The 25,373-nt window shown below is 36.5% G+C and overlaps 1 long non-coding RNA gene across 1 annotated transcript; it reads left to right on the top strand.

Annotated features, from left to right (window-relative positions):
• The first annotated feature begins 2,898 nt into the window (after nt 1–2,898).
• Nucleotides 2,899–22,635, top strand: LOC146762632 (uncharacterized). The gene is made up of 4 exons (XR_014946781.1): nt 2,899–3,456; nt 6,538–6,617; nt 14,937–15,021; nt 17,700–22,635. It is a non-coding gene; the product is annotated as an uncharacterized LOC146762632 (long non-coding RNA).
• Nucleotides 22,636–25,373: the final 2,738 nt, after the last annotated feature.

Raw genomic sequence — 25,373 nt, forward strand, 5'->3', positions numbered from 1 at the left:
AACCAAAGGATTAAATAATGGAAAGATGTTTTAAGGAGGATATAAAACAGATCTTGGAAGCATCAGTCATTCAGTGTCATAAACATGAAAAGATTTACTCTTTAGTTGCATAAATCTAGAAGTTATTATTGTGTACTCACCCTGTTTATTCTCTCAGGGGTCCTTCATGTACTCAGGAGCTTCTACAAAGCATTGCAGAACACAGTAAACTCCAGGTCACATTTCAATCAGAAGGGAGCAAATATCAGGGGTAAGCCATGAGGTGATTTTACCCCTGGCACAAAGAGTCATATCTGGTTCTCTGGCCACACTGCCCTTTGAGAGGAAATCACGAGGTACCCCATATCCCCAGAGAGAAAAAAAGCTGCTGAGGAGACATGGAACTTGTAGGAGTTGTGTTGTTTTGTGCAAGGGTTGTATGGCCTTCCTAGGGAGATTTTGAAGAGGAGATGAGATCAAAAAGCTTATGGTTAAGGAGACATTTTAAAGTATTTCAATGAACAAAACCTTGCAGCCTACAATACTAACATATTTACTACCATGCCATTATTGCTGGTATTTTTCCCATCTCATATTTGTCCCTCACTGCAACAAGATATGAATCTGCAGCTGTTAATAACAACTTAATCCTCATCAAACTGTGGGAAAATCTATTTTGTCTGAAGTAAATTGATATATGGGAGGGCAAATGAACATTTTGAATATGAAAACTTAACCCTTGTATATACAGTATTAATGGTTACAGAATTCCCTCTTTGGCTAAATGCAGTATTGCACTAAATGTAGCTACTCCTTCACCGCAGCACTGTTACCTTCTGTTTTGGAAAGCTGACTGTAGGTAGAAGTCAGCAAGAGATTACAATATTCTTCTTATTGAAATATTCTATTACTGAAGCATGACTACACGAGGTTTATAGCAGATCCCTTTGCAAACACTTATTTCCTCAGCCACATGATAGTCAGTTTACATAAGCACTTATCTGGCATTTTTCAATACATTAGATCCATCCTGAGAATTTGAATTAGCAACTCTTCAACACAAAACTACTAAAACAAAAAATGTTAGTAAAGAGAGGCTAGTAACTGCATGGATATGTTCTCATCTATCAGCATTCTTTCCTCCCTAAGTTTTCATCCATGATTAAACTCATTCTTAATTAATCTTACGGATTAAGTTTTAAAATCTTCCTGAAAACAGTAAAATAATTAATTAAGAACATGCTCAAAATGCATGAGTTACAGAGAATAAGATAGATCACGGACCAAGTAGTAATCAAAATTTACACATTGCTTCAAAAATATACATGTATAGATTATGCTGTCTACAGAGTGTGTAAAACTCAGAGTATTTCCATTTTAATAAGGCCACAGCTGAATTACTGTGTTCAGGTTACATGTGACCTTTTAACAAATCCAGAGCACAAAGAAAGGAATGGATCAGAGGTCTAGGAAAAAAAAAAAAAAAAAAAAAAAGAGAAGGAAAGGAAAAAAAGAAAGAAGGAAAGAAAAAAAAAATAAATCTATGAAGAAAAATAGAACTGAAGCTGTTTAATGTAGAGGACAATGAACAGAGAAAAGCTGTAATAACAGTCGTCAGTTATAAATACAGCGAATGTTACAAGTTAAAAGGCAATGTATTCCTTCCAAAGGATAAGGCACCAAATAATTTATGTCAAAGCAGATGTGGGTTGGATAGTGGAGGAAAACGTGCTGAGTGTAAGGGTGAGCATAAATTGAATTAACTGCCTCCTGAAAAGGAAATGGCATCCACATCACTGGAGATTTTAAAGAAATTATTAAACAATTTATCCATCAGAAATATCTGAATTTTAAAGATCTTTCTGATTTTACTCAGCAGAGTTGATTTGGAAATCTTGGGTTTAGGGACATGTATGTGAATATATGCTCACATATGAGAATATATCCACACAGTTACTAGCTCCTCTTTAATAACATTTTTTTTTGGCAGTTTGTGTTAAAGAGCTGTTTATCCAAGACTCCTACTGTTCTCCTACTGTTCACAGTTTCTCAAGCAGATCCTCATAAAACATCTTTAAAATCTCCTTTTTTTTTCTTTTTTTTCTTTTTTTTTTTTTTTTTTTTTTTTCTGTTAAAGGAAGTTATTCTCGATTTCACATGAACTTTATCATAGGGGATATAGAGAACCTTCTTTATGTGTGAGATATCTGTTACTAAGCATGCCAGTTGTCCTCCTGAGTAAAGCAAATTTAAGATGATAATAACAGAAATATAAATAAAATAAAATATGGTTTTTTTCTCTATAAGTTTTGACATGGTAGAATATTTAGCTTTTTATAGGTGGTTTAGAATTGAAATTCTGTATTCAGGCAGAAGTAATGAAATAAAAGTTGAAAGAAGTATTTTCTACCAAGCATCCTGTAACATGCAATCAGAAAAAAAATATTCTGTTTTAGTTCCCAGTGTTCAAGTTCATTTTGTGATCAAGTTTATTGAAAATATTTTTTCTTCAAATTTTATAACTTATAAATAGTAGATTTTAAGATAGTTTTAATAGCTATAGTAGGTAGTAGTAGTTTTAATAGTAGGTGATAGGCAAAAAGGCAGGTAGTAAATTGTTAGTTTTTCCTAAGGTTTTCTTCATTAGTTATAGGTGTATGAGTTTAAAAACCTCAGTGTATTATGTGGCGTCATAATGAATGGTGGATGCTACTGACTGTTTCCAGTGATATATCCATATCTAGAAGTATCTATGGATTAATAAGTTCTGTGAAAACCTTCTTGCTTTTTCCTTTTCACTATCTGGACAGTAGTAACAGGTTTCCTAATTGTTTGATTGAAGAATGTGTGTTCTAGGTTTTGTTGCTGTTGTTACTTCTTTCTTTTAGTTCACTTCTTACATGAACCTTGTCACACTGATTGAATTTTCCATTTCTTATTATACTTTACCTAAAATATAATATTCTTATATTTTTGTATCTATTGTATTCTAAAGCTCATTATGTTATTTTTTTTACCCCCAGGATACTGTAGTACTTGTTTGATTCAGTGTTTGTTACGGGAAGAAAAGCTATATATTCTGGAGTGCCTCTAAGAAGAGATGAAGGAAGAAGTCCTCTTTGTAGGCCACTTTGTTTTACCACTGAAAAAGATTATCTTATTCTAAACCCAGTGAAAAAAAGGTTTTGTGGTTTTTTTTTTCTTTGTTTGTTTTGTTTGTTTGTTTCTTTTATCTACCTGTTTTTAAAAGGATATGTAATGCATGATAGACGTAACAGAAAGAACTGTGCTTATTCACCAAGGATAATCAGCTAGGTGTGCCAGCACACTGCCCACGACTTCCTGAACTGATGATACTAAAAAGACCAGCCACAGTGATGATAACTAACATGTACAGAAACTTCTGCTCTGGGACTGTCTGCCTTGTAAGACTGTGTGAAAAATACTATGGGGCAACTAAGAATGCCTGCTTGCGTGGTAAGTGAATTGATCGCTGAAATCTTTTAAGGAGGGCCCATTTACTTTGCTGACAGACCATGTGCTATTGAAAGAGACATTAGCTGAGAATCAATAGCTTATGCTATTGATGCAGTGGCTGAAAGCTCTAGGCTTATCAACCCAATGCCACCCAGATTAAACACAGCTTTCCTACTGAGGTGAAAGCTGTTAAGCCTTCCCAGTCAGGTTACTGACCAAAGTGAGGTGAAGGAAGGCATGCCACAATATATACAGACTTTTGGAGGCTATGGGAGGTAGCTATCCTAGTTCTGTTGGGAAATTTTATTGGATGGCTCTGGCTCCCAGGTAAGTGGACTAGTGTAGGTCTTGGTTCCTGTTTATGAAGCTGTCCATTGTTGGATGGTAGTCTTTGTACGCTGGATCTTCCTTCAAGGAGATAAATTTCCCCAAAGAGTCTGGTGGATTTGGTGCATCTTGGCATCTTGAAAGTTTCTTTCCTTATCTGCGCTGCCTTTTTTTCTTTAATGTTATTCCAAATAAAAAGAATGCTGGAACAATTTATTTGCATAGCTTAGGGAATAAAGAGCCTATGATATGTAATTTAATCTATGCTAGAGTCTTTTTTGCTGATAGAAAAAGTGAGCTTCTTATACTAATGGCTGCCTATTCCCTGTAGGTATCAGTGAACCAAATGAGAAGTTTAATTATATCATCTTGTTACTCTGTTGCCTATAGATTGTAAGTCTTAGATTCATAATTGCATTAAGAACGATAGCTTATGCTGATCACTAACAAGGAAAATTTCACACTAGAGATTCATTGTTCTAAAGACCAGTTAAATTACAGTATGTATATGCACATTACAGATATTATGATTCATTTCTGGGAGACTTTAGCTAGAAAAAAATGTCTTGGATATTTCTCTCTGTGTAAAACTAAAACCTGGAAAAAGATTGCTTACTGTTTCTAGTATTGACTTTTCTCTGTAAAAAATTATCATTTTCCTGTCACTCTCATGTTCAATTATTCTGCCAGTTTTCCAGTGACCAGCAGTAAAACTGTTACGGAGGTAGACTTATTAATACTTTTTTTTCTCAGCGAAGCAGTATCCCTCCTTGACCATTTAAGCAAAATAACAAGAACCAGTGTCAAAGGTGGATGCAGAGTTACAGGAAGTGGCTAGAGAAGAACAGAAATTTAAAATTGAAAATGAACTATTCTACACAGGTCTGCCATTCTAATTCACTTTATTTAGCACTTCTACTCTAGAAAACTTAGTAACAGAAAAAAATTACAGTGAATAGTGGATTAACAGCATTCAAGTGTCTGCATATACACTCCTCTCTTTTGGACTCTGAATAGATTGAATAGTTGATAAGATGTAATTAGGAACCCATCTTGCAGTTATTCATTTGTATGAGAAAGAACTACAGATGAAGGATCTAACAAATAATTAGTTTTTCTTAAACACTTGCCTAATTAAATTGCAAGATACAGCAACTCTGATTCTCTCCCTAATGTACTTCTTAAAGGGTCAAGGAATAGGGCTTCAGATATATCCTCCTTCTGGGAAATTAGCACATTCCTCTCTTCCTGAATGTTACACAATGAATTTACTAATTAGTCAGGGCAGATAATGTCTCTTGTTCATTTCAAGATAGCCCATTAGTGGAGGTGTTTTGCACGGGAGTTGCTTTTGTGTGTGTGTGTATTGTTTTGTAGGTTTTTGTTTGTTTGTTAATTAATTTATTACCTGCTGTAGCAGGTTTTGCCTGTTAATAGTTCTTGCTTGGGTAGTAACTGCTAACAGTTTTTAACTCCAACCCTAGCATGGCAGAAAAAGAACTGAAAGTGCAATCTATGAGAATCAAGATGGCATGGGATCCAGATTTTCTCATAAATAACTCTAAATACTATATTAAAAAAACAAGCAAAAAATCAGTGGATGCTTCGGTGGAACCAATAAAATATTCCTGGCTGAGAACCAGGAGAAGATACCTCTATTGTGTGCTAGAATATAGTCTGAAAAGCAGAGGCAGCCTGAGAGATGTAGGCAGAGAAGAAGTGCTGGCTGTTGTGTCTCAAGATGCTGATACAGATTAAGAAAATCTTACAACAAAAGAGAACTGAATTTTCTAATTCCAGAATTAAGTGGGTCAGCTCAAGACTGCTTTCAGGGGAATGCATAGTCTTATTATCTCCTGGAGTGTTTTAGCACTCTATAAGTAGTAGAGTAGGAGGTTCAGACAAGCATATAAATCAGAACTAACATTTGCTTCCTGACCTCTGTATTGATTTGAGCCAAGCAAATTAGCAATCATAGTCAGCTAATAATGTGGATATAGTTAATTTTGCTATGCCGTTGTTTTAATAGTCAAGATATATGTAAATTGCAGAAAAAAATAAAATGCTTTTACCAGCCCTTTACTACAGGATGAAATAGCAAGTCTCAATAGCAAGATTCAGGAAGCTGCTGAGTCAAAATCTTGGTACTGAATTTGTCTACACTTAGGTTTGCAGATAAAAACATAACTGATTCTGATGGTATATTTTTAGGAACCACCAAACCGAGCACAACATTTGAAGTTCAAATTCACAGTTCACAGTATTTTTTTTTTTTTTAGATTTATGGCAATATACACAGGTGCCTTACTAGAATTCTTAGTGTACTTCCAAGTTGGTTTGTTACAGAGGCAGCCCTCATGTTTAGCAAAACTGTGGAATGTGTTTTCAATTACATTGGAGGAAAAGGTTTTCAAGTTTTCTTTCTCTCTCTCATACCCACCCCCCTCCCCCCCTCCCCCCCCCCCCCCCCCCCCCCACTGTGTATTTTTCATAAAGTGCTATCATTTTGGCTGTCCTGGGTACCCTGCAGCAATTTCAGTTACTAAGTCTTTGTTCACACTTTCTGTTAGAAAGAAGTCCTGCTAGTAAGACTCTGCCTTGAATCAATCAACTGGGTACCATGAGCACTTTTGTGCACAGGACTCAGTACAGTAGTTTCTAGGTTGTGGGAACAGCACGGAGCACAGTTACATCTTAATTACCAATTTACAGATTATTTTTGGTCTTATACTGACAGTTTCTTTATCTCTGCAGGCTTATCAGCTCTCACTGATACCTCACCTCATCCCTCACGTATCTGCTGTTGTTGTTCAGTATCGGCTTTTCATCTCGAGGTTAGTCAACTAGATAGTACATTTCCACTTCCTCAAGAAATGTAGGTATAGATAATATTGATATAATAATATATATACATATATTTTTTCACTTCTCCATGCTGAACTAACACCCATGGAAAAAGTAGATGAACAGCATTTAGAATAAGATCATTTTGCTCCTTTCTCACTGCTAATTATTTAGAAGCATAGAACTGCTCTGCTAGGCAAAGTTCATAATGTAAGATGTGAAAGTTGAAGGTAGGTAAATTAAGGAGGAAAAAAAAAGAAAAAGATGCAAAATGTCATGAAACAGAACAACCTGTGATCAGATGTAATGTAGTGAGTTCTCTCTTTAATATGCTTGGAGTTAGACTGCACATACTTATAAAATCGTTCGTTTTTCACTGAAAATTCATTACAATTTTCATTTAAACATAATTTCATTTAAATATATGAAGAAACCCAGCAGATCGTTCACAGTTCTGCTGTCATTTATTCTCTATATAAGAAATTAATTTTCTCAACATTTGCAAGCTTATGTATTGGTCTTAGTTAAAATTAATAAAAAGATTAATCCTTTGAAGATATTCAGTATCTGGATTACTCAATTATTTGACCTAACTGAATAATTATGTCACTTTGCATATTTTTTAAGAGAGAGTTGATGTCAAACTTCTGCAAAGGTTATTTTGATAAAATTAAGATCCCATTAACCTATATTATTTATAATTGCATCTTCCTGTTCATATACTTGATAAGTAGACTCATTAACAAAACCAATAAAACAGGCATAAGATCACTGTAGCAGAAGGACAGGATGCCATCCAGAGGGACACTAGACAGGCTTGAGCAGTGGGTGCAGGTGAATCTGATAAGGTTCCTCATGCAAGATCTTGCACCTGGGTTGAGGCCACCCCCATTATGAATAAAAACTGGGGGATGAAAGTATATGAAAGAGTGTAGCCCTGCCAAAAATGAGCTGGGGTACTGCTGGGTGGGAAGTTGGATATGAGCCAGCAATGTGCCCTCACAGCCCACAAGGCCAGTCATATCCTGGGCTGTATCCAAAGAAGCATTGCTAGCAAGGCAGTGGAGGTGATCCTGTCCCTCTGCTCTGCACTGGTGAGGCCTCACCTAGTGTACTATGGCCAGATATGTCTCAGTACAAGAGAGACATGGACCTGATGGATTTCATCCAAAGAAGGACCACTAAAATGATCCATAGAATGTAACGCTTCTCCTATGAGGACAGGCCAAGGGAGCTGGGACTCTTCAGCCTGGAGAAGTCTCCAGGGTGACCTGATAGCCTTTTAATATCTAGAGGGGAGCTACAGACTCTTCATCAGGGTCTGTGGTGATAGAATGAGGGGAAATGGCTTCATAAAGAGAGTATATTTAGGTTGGATATACGGAAAAAGACTTGCACAGTGAGGGTAGTGAGGCACTGGAACAGGTTGCCTGGAGATGTGGTTGATGCCCTTTCCCTGGAGACTTTCAAGGTGAGTATGGATCAGGCCCTGGTCCACCTAATCTAGCTGTAGTATTCATTGCAGGGGAGCTGGACTAGATGACATTTAAAAGTCCCTTCCAACCCTAAGGATTCTATGGTTCTACGATAATATGATTCTACAATTCTATGCAAAGGGCCTCAGTGATACTTGAGAAAGAGGCTAAAATAGAGACCTAAAGTCATGAAAATTCGAATATTGCACCTTCTTTGAGGCATCTATGATGTGTAATGCTGATCCTCTTAACACAGCCCTCTAAATACATGAGTTTGTGGAGAATCGTGACAAAACCACTGCACTCTGTCACTTTACCAAGTAATCATTAAAAATTTCCCTGGTGTGTTTTTACTGCACCTCTCTAGCTGCTGCTGAGGCTGGACAATACCACTGCATTTACCCTTACTACAACTATTGGCGATAGGTAGATGGTTGGACTAGATTATCTAGAAAGTCTTTTCCAGCATAGGTGATTCTATGATTTTTACATATGTATATGTTTTATTTACATGAGATTACGGTCAGATTCTTTCTAGATGCGTGAAGCTTTCAACATGCTGTCAGGCACTGTTACTGGGACCAGCTCTAATGTCCCCAGAAATAAATGATTATTTAGCTGAATATAAACCTATAGTAGAGAGTTGGAGTAGTAGGATGCTATTTAGGTAGTAAAAAAAAAAGTATCCTGAGAACAATTGTTTACATACTACAGATTGTGTGATGTCTTTCAGTTTATCAGATAGGCAGAAAATCTTCTCTTTTAGAGAATCCAGTGCAAAATAGCTGGAACAAGCTGTCAGCATGATAAAACCAGCAGAATCTGTACAGTGCCTTCTCTCAGTCTTCTCAGCTGTTTGTACAAACTGAACCTCATTCCAAAGCAGTCTGCACAGATACGATAATGTGATACCACAATCTACAGCTATTTTTAAGAAGGCTTCATAAAAGAAAGTCAGAACGTAGATTTCAGTGTTCCAGATCCCACTTCTGGCTGTTTCCTCTTCCATGCACAGCAGTTATCTCAGCAATGAGAATTTTTTCTAATGTGAGACATGCAGAAGAGTACAAAGTAAAATATTACTATAGCCTTTCTTTTAGGTGGAACTGAAATTGCTTGAGACAGCTTAGCAAAAATTATCCCACCTTCGTACTGAAAGAGACAATTCCATTGAAATTACTGTCAACATGAGCTAATTTACAAAGCAGAAGGCTGATATATCTGATCAGTACACAATGATATTCCAGAGCCAAACAATCTGTTTTTCCCCCCCACTTCCTACAATGTTCTTGATTTATTTGCTTTTTAAATGCATTTTAACTTACTTCACAAGATTTCCTATTACTGATCTTTAATTGGAACTAAAGATGACCTGTGAAACTGCAACAGCTAAAAAAGCAAAACAAAATGAAAACACAATGTGCGCTTATGGGTGAGGTCTGTCTTTTCCTCTTGTCATGTAACTTGCAAGGAACACTTGGTAACACATTTGGGAACTGTCTTGTGACTGCTCCTGTCAACACCAGCTGCTGGGCTCAGGATCACATTCCTTTGTTTAATTGTTTAGGGTGGAAAATTTGTAAGCCTACGGGTAAAATTATGGTCTACTAAAACAGTAGCATCTTTTGTTTATTCAAAAGCAAAGTAATTTATCATTCTATCCAAATGCAAATAAGTACCAGGTAAAAACTGGTTAATAATTTTGTTTTGTTTTGTACAAATGGAATGATGCTATTTGCTTTTTAATGTAGTGATCTTTTGTTACATAAAAACTAAACACACAAAAAAAGCACGTTAAGGAGAACATAGAAAAGGAACAGTCTGCACAGAATTCTGTGTCTTAAATTGGTTCATTCTTTGAAAGGATAAGTAGTCTTCCATAACCTTATAAAGAAATGGAGATTTAAAAAATAATTATTTTAAAGTGACGTATACATCTTACTTTAATACCAGTTAATATGTGTTCCTTTTGTGAGACAGATAAAATAGTTTTCTACACAGTTCATTTCTGTTGTCAGTGCTAGAAACACAGACAATAAGCTGAGACTGCAACAGAAAACTTAATTATGTTGTTAGTGTTTCTTTACAAACACAGTTTTCACCTGTTTTGAAGTCTGTCCTATTTACGTTCCTATTTTCATCATGAAAAGGCAGTTTCAGTACAACAGACCCACATATGGCAGGGAAAGAGGTCATAAAGAGAGTTGGTATTAGCCTTTGATTTCTAAATACTCAGTACTTAAGCCCCGTCAAATGAAAATAAGCTGGGGTATCTCATTCCTACCCCTGTTTGTGGATATTGCAGATTTATTACATAGTTCAGCAGTTTCGCAAAAGCAGGGGTTCATGCTTCAAAGAAGTACAGAAAATGAAATAATGTAGACATACTTTCTTCACACAGAAACTTTCTAGTAGACTATATGTAAATATTTACTGAGGCTCACCTCTATTGGTTTGACTGCTGTCATTGGTCTCCCGCACTCCTGGACATGATGTCCTTGCACACTGTAGGTAGTCTGCAGAAATGAAGGTGAGACCAGCAGTGGTTCAGCCAAGATGGAACTTCCTGAAATCCAATTGTATTCTGCTCCCGTCCATCTCCCCAAAGCACTGTTTCTTTGTTCAAACAGGGTTGATAGTACTTACTGTTGTAGTTCACACTGCAACGTAAAAATGAACTCTTGATCTCACCTCATTTACTGGTCTGCAAAATGAGATTGAGTAGGGATTTCTTATTTGTTTCTGAGTCAAGATAAGGTATTTTAAAACCCAAAGCTGTTTTGATTTTGTTTGCAGAAAACAGCATACTGATGGGTTACAAGCACATGCACTACAGTTTTACTTTGTGAGAGGTTTGCTACTTCACAGGTTCATCTTGTGTGTGAAGTTTGCATGGGAAAGGAAAAAGACAAATAGAAGGGAAAGTAATTAGCTGCTCCTTCATAAGTTCCTTTCTGAAGTAACTTGGGATGTTTATTAGCCTTCTTCTGTTCTTGCTAACATAGCACCTTATCTTTCATGTAAAATGACTGAGCTTGTCAGTCAGTTGAACTATCAGTTCAGCTTTGTGACATTAAAACCATATGTAACCTTTCTAGTGCACACCTAAATTTCATTTGTTCAGGTAGTTTACTTTCATTTCAAACACTATAGGATGTACTACGGTGTCAAGTGTTTTTTTTTTTACTGTAAGCCTGAGACTCTACACTGAAAAAGGGAAAAATCACTCCCATTTTTAAGACAGGGAGAAAGACCTGGGAACTACAGACTGGTGAGCCTCACGTCTGTGCCTCGGAAGATCATGGAGCAGATCCTCCTGAAAGAGATCTTAAGGCATGTGAAGGGCAGATCATGTGTCACTTATCTGATGTTCTTCTATGATGAAGTGAAGACATTGATGGACAATGGAAAAACAGCTGATGACATCTACCTGGACTTCTGCAAGGCTTATGACATGGTCTCACATCACATCCTTATCTCCAAGTTGGAGAGATGTGGGTTTGAAGACTGGACTGTTTGGTGGATGAAGAATTGATTGGATAGTCACACAGGTTGTTCAGGTGGAGACCATGAGTGGTATCACCCGGAGGTCTGCCTTGAGACCAGTGCTCTTCACATCAGAGACACAGAAAAAATTGTTGATGACACCAAGCTGAATGGTGTAGATGACACAAAAGAAGGAAATTATGACATTCTAATAGACCTGGACAGGCTTGAGAAGTGGGCCCACGTGAACCAAATGAGGCTCAACAAAGCCAACTGAAAGGTCACAAACAGCCTGAACTGTTGTTTCAGGTCATCTGTGAGATCTAGAAGAAAAAAGCAAATATTGCATCATGTTGTCAGCCTTGCCTTAACATCCCTGAAGAACAAATAACTAAAAACTTACTGAAGCCTAGACCAGAGTAATTTTTATTTGTTTAAGAAATTCTTCACAGCACATAAACTTGCATGTTGCCCTATGACATCTTCAGATTGTTCTGTTAATTTGGCATGGCATCTGCTCTTGGCTAGGAATCCCTGAAGACCTGCAGTCAGGCAGTAATACATACTGTAGAAACAGTCTCCTAAAGAGACTAATGAAGAATTTAGATCTTCTGAATATGGCTACAAGGGCTGATACAAAAATCCGGACTCCCCAGGCATGTTCATTGTTCAGGCTCTCATTTTATTATTCCATGTAGTTCCAGAATATCTCAGTAAATCTCTTTCATGTTTTCTCTTTAAACCTCTTAAAAAGGAAAATGCTTTCTCTGTCAGACTTCAGCTTTTCTGTTAGGAAAAAAAAAAATAAATCCTCTTAAATATATGCCTGAGTTCAAGATTTGTATTGTGAGAATTATGAAACTTAAATACTAAGTTCAAAGTTAGAACCTATGGACTCCTTCTCATGATTCCTGAGGCACAGAAATGATTCTTTGCTGTGAATGCAAGAGCAAAACTTTCCAAATGTAGAAAAGAAGCGTAGGTGAAACACTGTGGATGTTGGTTTCTTCTGTGAATGAACACGGTATATTGATTGTTAAATACTTTCTCTCATACAAATTCCGATACTTTTTGCATTAAAAATTTATTTTTAAATTACTTTTTTTCTATACTAAAAAACTCTGTTGCAACTAGTTGTTAAAATTTAACATTAAGTAGGTCATAGCTGTCTGTTATTAATATTTCCCAGGCTATTAAATTACATGTCGCTATCAAATTAGATCATAGATTAACATTCACAGATCTGGACTTGAACACTTTTGTTTTATCACTGTGATGTCATATGTTTAAATTCCGAGTGTAGTGATTTACTGTTAGGCACATGGAAAATTTTAGATGGTCAATTTAGTGCTGTGGAATTAGTTTGGATTATTAAGATAATTGGATTAATTTGATTATTAGATTAGTAGTTATTTAATGTTTTATTACTACAAGCCTATTTAAGGTAAATAAAAATACTTTTTTCTCTGTAACCCAGAATATGTCTCTACAAAAACTCTGTCAGAAAACAAGATCTTTGAAACCTGACTCAACCTGCTGGTGTGTTCACCAATACCCAGTGAACACTGGGTAGATCTATTTCAATTTTCAGTGAAAAATGTGTTAGGTTATTAACAACATTCTCTGGAGACTGTCTTGTATTTTTGGACTTCAGTTTCTGCCTGCAGTTGCCAAAGCATACAAATGAGAGAATATCCAGTGGATTTTTTCCTGTAGATATCCCTTATAAAAAGATGTCAAAATACAGCCAAAAATGCAGGAGAAAACATGTGGTGTTATATCAGGATTATAAGTACAAGAAAACTCATCTAGTAGGGATGTGAATTCTACTGCATGTATGTATATCTTCAGATCACGTGCCTTTGCGGTTCTTTTTAAATTATTTTAAATGTTGATTAAACTCTGTGTAGAACAGGAAGAAATGGAAATCCCTAGTTCATTTTGTTTTCTTTCAAAATATTAAAATATCCTAGAGAAAAAAAAATCCACCAGGAAATCTGCTTGTGCCCAGAGTGGACTCAGCACAGTGGAGGATCTTTCAGAATAATAATTTTCCTGATATTAGGCATTATTTAATTAGTCAGTTTGGTTTTGACCACCCTTATTTCTGAACAAATACTTTTGTTCATTTTCCAAAAGAAATCAGAGTTCAAGATTTACATTATTGGTCTCTGGTCTTCCCTTCCCTTTCTTACTCAGATTTCAAGCTCTGACAAGTCTGCAGTATGTTTGATCTGACTGTACAGTTTAGAAAGAGTCTACATTTTATATTGTGAGGCTGCATCATAAAAAAGGAGGGAAATCTCAACAGAAACTAACACTTTAGAAAGTGTTGCAGTGGGAGATCACCACTCTAAGACAGAGAAATAACCAGGCTCAGAGTGTTGCTACTCCTAGCATTTTTATTTTTATCCAGTGAATTACATAGGTCCCCAATGAAGATGGAAAAGATATGAAATTAGATGATGATGAAATATATGATCTTACAATCAACTCAAATTACTCAACTCTTCTGCTGAATTTTTACTTTCCCTCACCCTCTGCCTTGCCTTAAGTACCACTGATCTTTGTAAACCTGTGAGATCAGATTCTACAAAGATGCATAGACTGTGTGTCATTGGCATACCATGAAATCATTTTTACAACTCAAGAGTTTATAAGTTGACTTTTTTTGTGGGCATCACCTCTCAAAGTTGGTTAAAATAATAGGAGCTGATCAGCCAAATGATTACCAGTTGGAAGGTGGGTTGATATGATATTTCTCATTTTTCAGTAGGCTTCATCAGGTTTCTTCTCCATCAAAAATATTGAGGAGATCACTAGATTTTACTATTATATAAATAGTGCTGTTAAATACACTCTAGCTTTTTTAAGTTGTTTAAAATATGTTGGTTTTTTTGTTGTTGTTTTGTTTTGTTTTTGTGGAGAACTATGAAGTCTGAAGCAGAAATCTGAGCAAGAAGTGCTACTTACTGTTTTCCTTTCTGAGCTGTTGTTTTACAATCATATCAGATCCATCTTATTCAGTAATACTGGAAGTCAATTTTCATGATCAAATATATGAGCTGATTTCTTAGGATGCATAAGCTTATAAATGCACAAATTGCAATTAATTCTTGTTTATCAGCTTCACTTGTCTCCGCTGGCATTCTTAATTAGTGATTCATTTTTGTTGTGACATACTATACCACTACCTACTCTCTTGCAGTACATATCTAGATATAAAGAAATATAACTGAATGCTGAGAAGATATTTACAAAAATCTGTTAACATAAAACAAACAAACAAAAAAGCTGCTTTATTTTTTAAATTTCTCTAAAATCCTAATTGAAGTCACACCTTAACAGGACCCTCCTAACTGAAGTTGCATAATGGATTTTTGGACCACAATTTTTTTACCTACTAAAGAGACTCACCAGTTCCAGACTTCAGGTAATGCAAATTCTTCAGTTTAGATGTGCAAAATAGCTCATGCTTAATTCCCCATGAAATAAAATTTTACTATTATGGTTGGCTGTGATGAGATGACAAAGAGAAATAGGGAGTGAGATGAATGAAATTGAATTTATTTCCTTGAACACTGCAATACATCATACCTTCTATTTGTTTTACATGATCTGGAGAAAAATAATTTCATGACAGCCAATTCAGGAAGAGACTGAAAAATTCTTCAAATCAGAAAAATAAATAGGGAAAAATAGCATATGGGTATGAGTAGCTGATAGCCCAGAATATATGATTCTGTACACTATGTCTGAAAACAGACCCTAAAACTTACAGTGTCTGCTTGGAAAGGAGGCTGGACAAAATGCTTTGTCATGAACAGTATCTATATGGTTGAGTAGTAGCCTTAACAGCAAACTGAAAAATGTACTGAATATGCTAAGCTTCATAAAATATACATGTAACCATAATCATGATTCATGTTACCAAGGATGTGTTGGTAACAAAAAGAAACATTACAGGCAAACAGGGTAGAATTTTGCTTAAACTATGGAGAAATGTGCATCACTAACAGCATTTACAGCAGCCTTTATGTTATTCTTATCCTACAGATTAAGTATATTAGGAAGGACAGATATTGAATATTAATCTGTAACATAATTGATTTGGAAAAGAACTGTAGAGACATCTACATTTATTCTTTGCTCTGTGATCAGGGCAAAGAGAAGAGCTGTAAAGCTGAAGACATCATAAGGAAAGAGTACAGGCAATGTACCTGTGTCTTTATTTCTCTAGTGGCTTCTCACAGCCACGATTATGGAAACAGTACTGTTAAATTGAGGTGAAGAATGCTTTTATGTATTTCATAAAATCAAAGAATGGCTTGGGTTGGAAGAGACCTCAAGGATCATAGAGATTCAGCCCCCCCACCGCAGGCAAGGCCACCAGCCTCCCCATTTAATACTAGACCAGGCTGCCAGGGGCTCATTCAACTTGGCTTTGAACGCCTCCAGGGACAGGGCATCTACAACCTCTCTGGGCAGCCTGTTCCAGCACCTCACCACTCTCTAGGCAAAGAACTTCCCCCTGATATTCAACCTAAATCTTCCCTTCCTTTCTTGTTTCTAGTCCTTAGCCAGATGTTTTACCTTACGTTTTGTTGAATACATGTTATTCTTACTTTGCTATTAAACCCTGGCACTTGCTGAAAAAGGTGGGTTGTGATTGCAGGCACACTTCTCACTCCAGTTATCTGTGATGGATACCTTAAAGAAAGAATTGTGTGCTTTTTTTGGGAGGGATTTCCATCTGAAATATATTAAAGGGTAGCAGGGGCTTGTAGATGTTTTCCATCAAGGACCCTTTACATGATGGTTAGCATCCACTAGTTCTACAACTCCCACTTCCTGTCACAGAGTAGTGCTAACATAAGAAGACAGAAAGAAGTATAATGACTTCCAATTACCTTTTGTCCTTTGTTTATTTTATTGCCTTGTTTGTGCTGTTACCATGTATAATGCAAAGCTTTTGTGGTTGACAGTTTAAACCCCTTCTTTTATTAGCCTTTTTAATCAGTAATGCCTTTGTTCTTTCCAGAAATGTAATGTTTTGAGGCCTTATTACTCTGCATGAGCTGACTTGACTTATATGGTTGTGTGCATAATTCTTCACTAAATTCTAGGATACAGCTGAAGTCTTAGAGTGGTTTCATCTGCTTATTAACTCTCTCTTAGGAGGAGTGCACATGTCTATATGAGCAAGTGAAACAGGAGCTTGTGTGTAAGAGACTTCTGGTTCTGGAGGAAACCAAGACTAAATATTGTTACTTTAGAAGATACAAGGCCTTAGAAGAAAGATGAGTTTTGGATACAAAGCAGAGCTTTGAAACACTAGACTAATTCTCTTAATGGCAATATGTTGTCCTAATGTAGTGTTATTAAACCTTCCAATTCAGGCTCTACTACTTGGAGAATATTTATTTAGATTCATGTGATTGTTTTACTCAAGGAGGAAGAAAGCTTAAGAGTATCTTACTGATTTTATAGACGCACTGATATGTTTTATGGCTCATATATAGATTGGCTCCATGCAGTATGTTAGGTCAGGGCAAAAATAAGGATTTTAGAAATATGGAATATATTGTGTGGAAAAAAAGGAACCAAGATTGAATTCTGCACTATTATCTTTATAACTTTTTTATGACATAACATCAGCTGCATTTTAATAGTTGACTGTATTCGGAAGCTGCTTAGCTTATGTGGTCATAGCTATTGGAATGCAGAAATTGGAATTAGCGGTGGACAATTCAGATACTGATATAGATAGGAGATAATAACCCACTACACATCTCCTGGGAAATATAAAAATACAATAAACATAGCTTGATGCAGCTCAGTAAGTAGAAAGCATTTTATGGTCCTATAGTTCTTAAATATCATGATTAAAGACCTGAGTGTTACTGAAAATAATTTGAAGGGAGAAGTGTAATTATGTATTATATTCCCAGTTTGACTTTAATTAAAAAAAAAAAAAAAAAAAAAAAGAGCTTACCTGCACAATACTCATGCTGAATCTACTCATTGCAAGTATGCATTCAAACAAATCATGTAGCAGAAGCAGTAATGAACCTTGGTCTGTGCTAATTCTCCTCTTTATCTGGTATCCAGGCTTTCAACCCACTGATCAATGACTGTTGACCTCATGGTACTGCATTCATTTCCACGGGAAAGCCAGTTTGGGCATGTTTCCTCTGTTCAGCCCCCAGCTTTCATAAAAGTAGACAAAATGAAAGGGGATTACTCTTCACAAACTTAAGACAACTACAGTGCTCTATGTGCATCTGAAACGGTCTTCCTCAGCTCCTTTTTTAGACAGTAGCTATGTCATTGATAGAATATTGTAAATCTTTGTCACTCTAAACTGTTTTCATAGTTAATTTCAGATGCAGACATCTTTGGGGGTGTTCAAGGAATGACTGGATGTTGTATTGAGGGACATGGTTTAGTGGGAGCTATTTGTAATATGTGAACAGTTGGACTGGATGATCTTTTAGTTATTTTCCAACCTTGGTGATTCTATGTTTCTATGATTCTATGATCTATATTATGTTTTTATCTCTCTACAAACTGTGTCACACTGTCAAGACCAGACTTCAAACTGCACTTTGAAGGAAATAAATAGATTTCATACTTTGCCCTAAGAGGCTTCTAACATGCCTATGTGTTTCTTGAAACTGAGAGCTACAAGGTGTCATGTATGTACCTACAACTGAAGGCATGGAACTTGAGGCACCTGATCCTTAAGACTCTGAGGTATCCCCATAGCTTCACAGACCACTAGATAAGAGAGAGTGAAGCTGGAATGCAGTTCCTATGACTAGATACTCTTGTCCCTTGGAGATGTAAGATGACACAGATAAGCCAATAAGTAATTAAAGAAACTTTCTTGTTGATGAAGCAGGTATTGTATCTCCATGCGGAACCTCTTTGACTATTTTCGCTAATGCAAAATATTTTCAGTTTACACGCTGACACGATTAACTAGAATTAAGGAAGATCTTGAGGAGTATTCGTACCAGTTTTCTTTTTCCTATCCACAAGAGCTGTGACCTTGCATGTGCTCCTTTGTGACACACAGCTGAGAAGAAACACAGACATAAGAGGGAAAAGGTGATTTAAAAAATAAAACATGGAGAAACCTTGCTAGGAGATACAGGAACCTATTTCAGTTCCACTTAGCTTTCATCCTGTTTTTTTCTTCCCTGGTGTCAGAGGGAATAGGCTTGTCCAATCTTATATAGATTATGTTAAACCCAGTCTGACTGACTGCACTAGAGAGAAAAGATGTACCTGTTTAGAATGTTTGTGAGAGTCAGGTGGATGCCTATATCATAATAAATCAAATAAAATGAGAGAGTTTCCAAAACTGAAGTCCTTACTCTAATGCTGTAGGAGAGACAGCCAGGGAGCAAAGTCTACTGACTCCCAGACAGTTTTATTTTTCCCTCTGAATGGAAAACAGAAACAGAAAAATGAAGTCTTCTGGAAATTACAGTTCATTCTTCTCTTCTCCAACCAAGAGACTGGAAATGTCAATAATTCATGGAAGTAAATGCAACATTAACTCTTTAGCTCCTATTGTACTGAGTGACATCATGATGTGGAATACCGATGAGAAACCATCAAACCATGACATGTTCACATGTGACATTCTGAAAGACTGATTGCTAGAACTATTCAAGTGAAATTGCTCTTTCTAGAGAAATTTAATAAGGCTTAGCTCATAATTTGAGAATTCAGATTTGCAGAATCTGAAAAACCAAGATCAACATTCATTGCTTAGTAGCAGAGGAAACCATAGTCTGTTATTTTAGTGTCTCTTACAGTAAACAGCTTATAGGGATATAGTCAGCTAATCATAACACTTTTCCTGCTGTATCCCTTAATGTTCAAGTTTATTTTAAAAGTGCTTTAAAAAGATCCCAGCTTTATGAGAGACCAGTTCTGTTGATCTACTTTTGAAGGATTACAATGCTTGAAGTTCCCTAGAGGTTCTTAAGCATATTGCCATAGTTATGAGCTATAGAGGTGCTGTAATGTTCAGACTATCTAGCTGCTTGTGGGCATCTTAGTGGTGGCATGTACACAGTTTGCCAAATTGGAGAGCTATCAAATGAAACAAGGGAAAATAAAAAGAATATAGTGTTCAAACATGCACATTTTTGATTGGTAAAATCCCTTCAGACACTTCTACAGTTTTGCAGAATTCTGCACAAAAGTCAGAGATTTCATCAATAGATTAATTCTAAGGTGCTTAAGTTTAAGTTTGTTTGTGTAGAAGGCATCCTAGTGATTATTAAAATAACAGGGCCAGAAGAGTCTGTCACACTAATGTATTCTTTCTTGTTTGTTTAAGTATAGGTCTTCTAAGAGAAAAATTTAAGTCACAAATCATTAAACTGAGGGAATATTTGTGCTCAAAGACTGAGGCCTAACATAGAAGAGTAAAATGATGGAATGTGGCTCTACGTCTCAACTGCATAATACATAATGGTTTGAGTGCACAGTAACAGATGGAAATGTAAGCTGTAGTATCAAGAAAATATATTGCTTCATTTTAATGTGGGCAGGCATGATGAACAAGTGCAAATAAATCTCATTCAAAATATGTCACACAATACTTAGAAGGCCAAAAATACTCTGCAGAAGACTGCTTGTTCCACCAGCTCTCTGTAAAAGGTTTAGGCTGATTTAGAAACTCAGCATTTTTTTTTATAACAAAATATCCACACTAGAAACGTGTTTCCCTCACTTGTGGGACTTTCTATCATACCCCTTTCAGAGGTGATACACAACAGTAGACTTTGCAATAGTGATACCCACATAAAAGACATAATTCACTACCTTTCTAAAACTCACCATCAGACTCATTGGGCAAGTGAAGCTCTAAAGTCCCTAATACAAACAAAACATAACATACAATACATACAAAACAAAACAAAACAACCAAAAAGAACTTTAAAACCTCCTGCAGGTGGTAAATGCAATCAGATGCTCTGTGTAGATTCATCACATAATTCCCCCAAGGAAACAGATGAAATCATTACACTGAGCGGCTGTATGCTTGGAAAGTACTGTTCGTAATTGAGCCATTCCAAACACTGCCACTAAAAATGCATCCTTCAGATGTCAAAATCTGCTCTGCCAAGGAGTGTACGTGATCCCCTGGAACAATCCATGGCAGAGCTTGGATGTAACTGAATGAGACATTTGAGCAAAGTGTTTTCCAGTGAATAGTGTGGGCATTTATTTATTCATTTCTATAGCTAGGTAACACTACTGATTGTTTAGAGATCCAGTACACCCTGTTGTAAGAGCTTTTCAACTTTCTACCACCGATGAAAAGGAAAGAAACAATACCAGGCCCAAAACCTTGTATCCTTCTGAGAATAATGGGGGGAAGATGATGTACTGGTAAGACAAAATGGCTATCAAAACAAAGGGCCTATGACCACAGCAGTCACTCCCACAATATTCAGAGGAGTGCCTGTCTGTTGTTGATGATTGCCAATTATTTGGGGTGTCTGAGTGGTTGGAAACACTGCGTGTCAGCACTGTTGGCTAACTTCATTCCAGCTACCAAGAATTTTACTTGGCTGTGGACACTCCATCCCTGTGTTTGTCCCAGCAAAACACTGTGTGCCAGCAGCTCTGCTGCTCTGTGTCCGTGGATACTAAGGCTGCCATCAGCTCTTGGACAGTCTTTGTTTTCCCTAAGCAAATGTGTTCTGATTATCAAAGCTGAATTACTGCAGCAATTTTGGAAGGCAAAGCTTCTTCTAGTTACTTTTCTTCCCCTGTAAAATAAATATTGTCTGTCTACTCCATTCTGCCAGTGAGCTTCTCAGCTCTGCTACAGAAGTCATCATATCTGATCCTTTAATTTTTCATCTGGAAATAACTCTTTTTTGATAGTTTGTCCTCAGGCTCCTAGCTGTTCTGAACATGGATCTTCATGTATTTTTACTTTGCAACCCCTAAGAATAAAGGCTTGCTGTAGTATTCTATAGTATTTATATAGGTCTCAAACAAGACATTTCTCTGTAATAAGGCAGTTTAGAAGGAAAGAGAGCATGGATGGTGAAGAGGCAGTGCATTTTATGGATTTAGAATGGCAAAATTAAAATCCATTGTGCAGTCACAAGGTCAAACTATTTCCATAGAGACGGCTGTGGAAAAGCTTAAATCCAGCTGTCTTTCCTTTGACACCAGTTTCTAATTAGACAGTTTTCACGTGAGAATTTTAATTTGTAGGTTTGTGAAATTCTTACCTTTTTTTTTTTTTTTTTTTTTCCCTTCAAAATGGCAGCAGTTTAAGGCAGGGCCTTTGGAATGGAAAAACATGTAAGGATGACAATTGATAGAAATGCAGTTTTAGCAATACAAAAGAGAACAGGTGTGTGGCATCTTCTTGCATTAAACCCGCCTTATCAGAAAATGGGAAAGGCTGAAAATGGGAGAAACATGAGCGGAGTCTGAGTCAGAAGAAAAAGAAAATTTATATTTATTTATATGTAGGGGCTAGAAGTGAGGAAACAGATCACAGATATCTAACCTTCAGCAAATAATTATAATAAGCTCTTCTATACTAGTTGAGAGCAAAAGCAGGAGAAACAGACGTGTGACAAATAAAATGTGTATCAGCATAGAATTGTTTCTGCTTCCATCCCTTTTTCTTCCTGCAAATGTTAGAAGCCATCACAGGCCACGCAGCTCCCTCGTGTGTTCATCCATTTCTCAGAAGCTGAAACCTGCACAGTGCTCTGAAGACTATATCTACAGAACTTGCAGCTTGGACTGATTCAGTGCACACCTTTAAACAGTCGAACTCGAATTGTAATTAATTTTTAGTGAACAGTGAAAATGAATGATGGGCAACAGAAGTGACAAAAGGAAAGTCTTCTCTTACTGCTGAAGATAAAAGGCTCCATCTATTTAAATTCTAGGAAGAAGATTAAGAACGTGGTTGTTCTGATGCTGTAAATACCTACTTCTGTATAGTAAACACAAGCAGAAATAAATGAACCCTTTTTAAAAATGTGAACAGCTATTTTCCTGCACTATTTTACGTGCTCTCAGAATTGGATTTCATTCATTCTCTTACCTCTACTAAACACTGTGCGTTGTAGTTCGTACATAGGGAGGCCATGAAATGAACACGGCAGTTTGTGGGGAATGTCAACTGTGTGTTGAGAGCTCCATCCAGTGGCTCAGTTGTGGTTTAGCAACAGAAACGCGTTAAGGCAAAGTATCAGATCATTTTCAACTCAGTGTCGAGAAGCAGCTGCATGGCACAGCAGGGAGCTTTAGGGTCACCTCTCATATCCCAGATCAGAACCCACTTAAAGGCGATAAATAACCTATCATGAAAGATTTGGTCCTACTCTTGTGTACTTTGAAAAGTAGAGCATCTGTGTGTTCAGCTCAACTTACGTTGTAACATATCTATACATAAATTGAGAAATATATAGACTTCTTATAATGGCTGAGCCTGATGAAAACAGCTTTCATTCAATGAAAAACTGTATTTATTTGTTACAAGTACTCAGTGCTGATCTGCACAGGTAGTAATACTTACTAACTCAGTTTCCACACAAATCTACTTCAGGCCCTACCACTATAAGAACAGTCTAAAATATTTTAGCAACCTGACATAAAGCTGAATTCTGAACTTCAACTAATTGCCTAGAAAATTGTCTTTTTTATGATTAAGCCAGTGGGAAATCCAATTAAGAATGAGTAGCCTGCCTCTCCTTCAGCAATCCTCAATTCTATAGTGCTCACTGGATGAAATGTTAACACCTGTTGTTCCAGCAAATCACCTGTGGTAAATTAAAATTATATAAGCATTGCTATTGCCATTGCTGCATTGGCATCAATATTCTATTTTGCTTTTCCAGTGTCCTCCCCAGTCACAGTCCTCTTTGACCCTCTTTACTGTGGTAATCCTGCAGAGGCTCACTACTTCCATCTTTCATCTCAATAAAACAGAACATGTCAATCTCAAACATGGCTTTGAAAATCTCAGCCTAACACTTTATAATCATTAAATTCTCAAATCTAGTAAGCACTGCAAGTTAACTAATGATGAGAAACACTTCCCCCTGATTCCAACAAGCAGGTTTCTTGGAGTCCTCTTCAAGACTTCTTTTATCTTCAGATTTTTATGCCAGAAGGAATAACTTCTTTATAGAGCTAGGGGCCAGCCTTGTGTTTCTCACGCATGTTACACAAAATTAATATTCATTGTATGTATTGTCTAATATACAATGAGGTTTAACCCGAACAGTTCATAAAATAGATCTTTTATCAGTAAAGTGAAAGAAGAATATTAAGAACAATATTCATTGAAGGTAATTTACTTGCATAGCAAATACTAAATACAGCATTTGACACAGGGCTTTGCAGTTACGTGGAAAGCATATCTCAGAGCAGAGATAGAAATATGTAGCTGGAGCAAGGGTATTTTGGGAAGGTGGAAATGTGCTGTTGATTGAAATAGTGCTGTTAGAGCACCCACTCAACAGAAAAAAAACTATTGCCCTGTCGGGTTTGTGCAATCAAAGGGCTGAACCTCACAAACAGCAATGTGCATTCTCAAGATGTCTATGGTGTTTAGCTTAGTTGTAAGACATGCTGCAGACACTTATATGAAGCAAGGAAGAAAAGTTTCTGTTTAGTGAGAGGTCATCAGGACAGTGAAGGACAAAATGGAAGAGACTTTCAGAAGAAGAATGAAAATATTCTGAATATAACAAAGGGCAAAGCTCACATTGCTTGTTTGTAACATGGAAGAAATATCACATAAACTTGGTTAACAACTCTTGCAGCCTAAAAATGATCCTGAACAAACTCACAGTCATAATATCTGTGATACTAAACTCAACATTCTAGATGAAACTAAAATCTTAGTATCAGATTCTAGATGATACTAAAATGGAACTCCAGTTACAGCAGAATTACAGCACTAGCACTATTTAACTCTATGTACCCAGTGTGCCATTCAAAATCATCTGTTAGCTCTTCTTGGCTCCTAATGCAATGAGGATGGACAGTAAGTGACTCCGACTGCTTGCATTAGTGTCTAACTTTGATTCATCCTCTGTAAGGATGAATGTAAGCAGCACCCCTGCTCTCTGAGGCAACTGGGTACCATAAGCATTTGTAGCAACGTGCTGTGAAGTGCCTTGTGTCAAGGCTCCAATTATATCTTCCCACAGTGACATGGCTTGTCCTATATTGACATTAAAGCTTTTCAAAAAGTTACACACACGTGCATTAAAAAAGGACTGGCAGAAGTGTTATGCTAAAGGGAACACTACCAAATTCTTTAGATCCTCTTGCATGGATATAAGTAGTATTTATAAAGGGACAAATTCAGCAGCAGTTTCTTCCCAGGAAAGAGAATAGGACAATAGATCAGCTCTGCACGTGTTGCTTTTTAAGCCAACACATACAGGCTCTGACAGCTATTTCCAAGAGCCAACTGAAAACTCAGAACAGCTGACAGTTTCAGAAGAAAATGTCAATTCAACAAAACCTAAATAGTACCTGAGGACAGAATGCTATTCTTACAAAATAGTCACAGAAGTTAATTACTAAAGCTGCATAGGGAACTCTGATTTCTTACAGCTGTTATTCTAATATATCGCTTAAATATAGCTTAAATTATTTGTTTTAATTATTCTGTTCTTAGGAAACTATAATCATTTATTTATTTATTTATTTCCTTATTTATTTATTTTAAACTATTGATGTAAAGAGGAAAGGATATTTCATCAG

The sequence above is a fragment of the Coturnix japonica genome, chromosome 1 (genome assembly GCF_054131305.1).
Source record: "Coturnix japonica strain WE chromosome 1, WE-NBRP24, whole genome shotgun sequence".
Classification (NCBI taxonomy): Eukaryota; Metazoa; Chordata; class Aves; order Galliformes; family Phasianidae; genus Coturnix; species Coturnix japonica.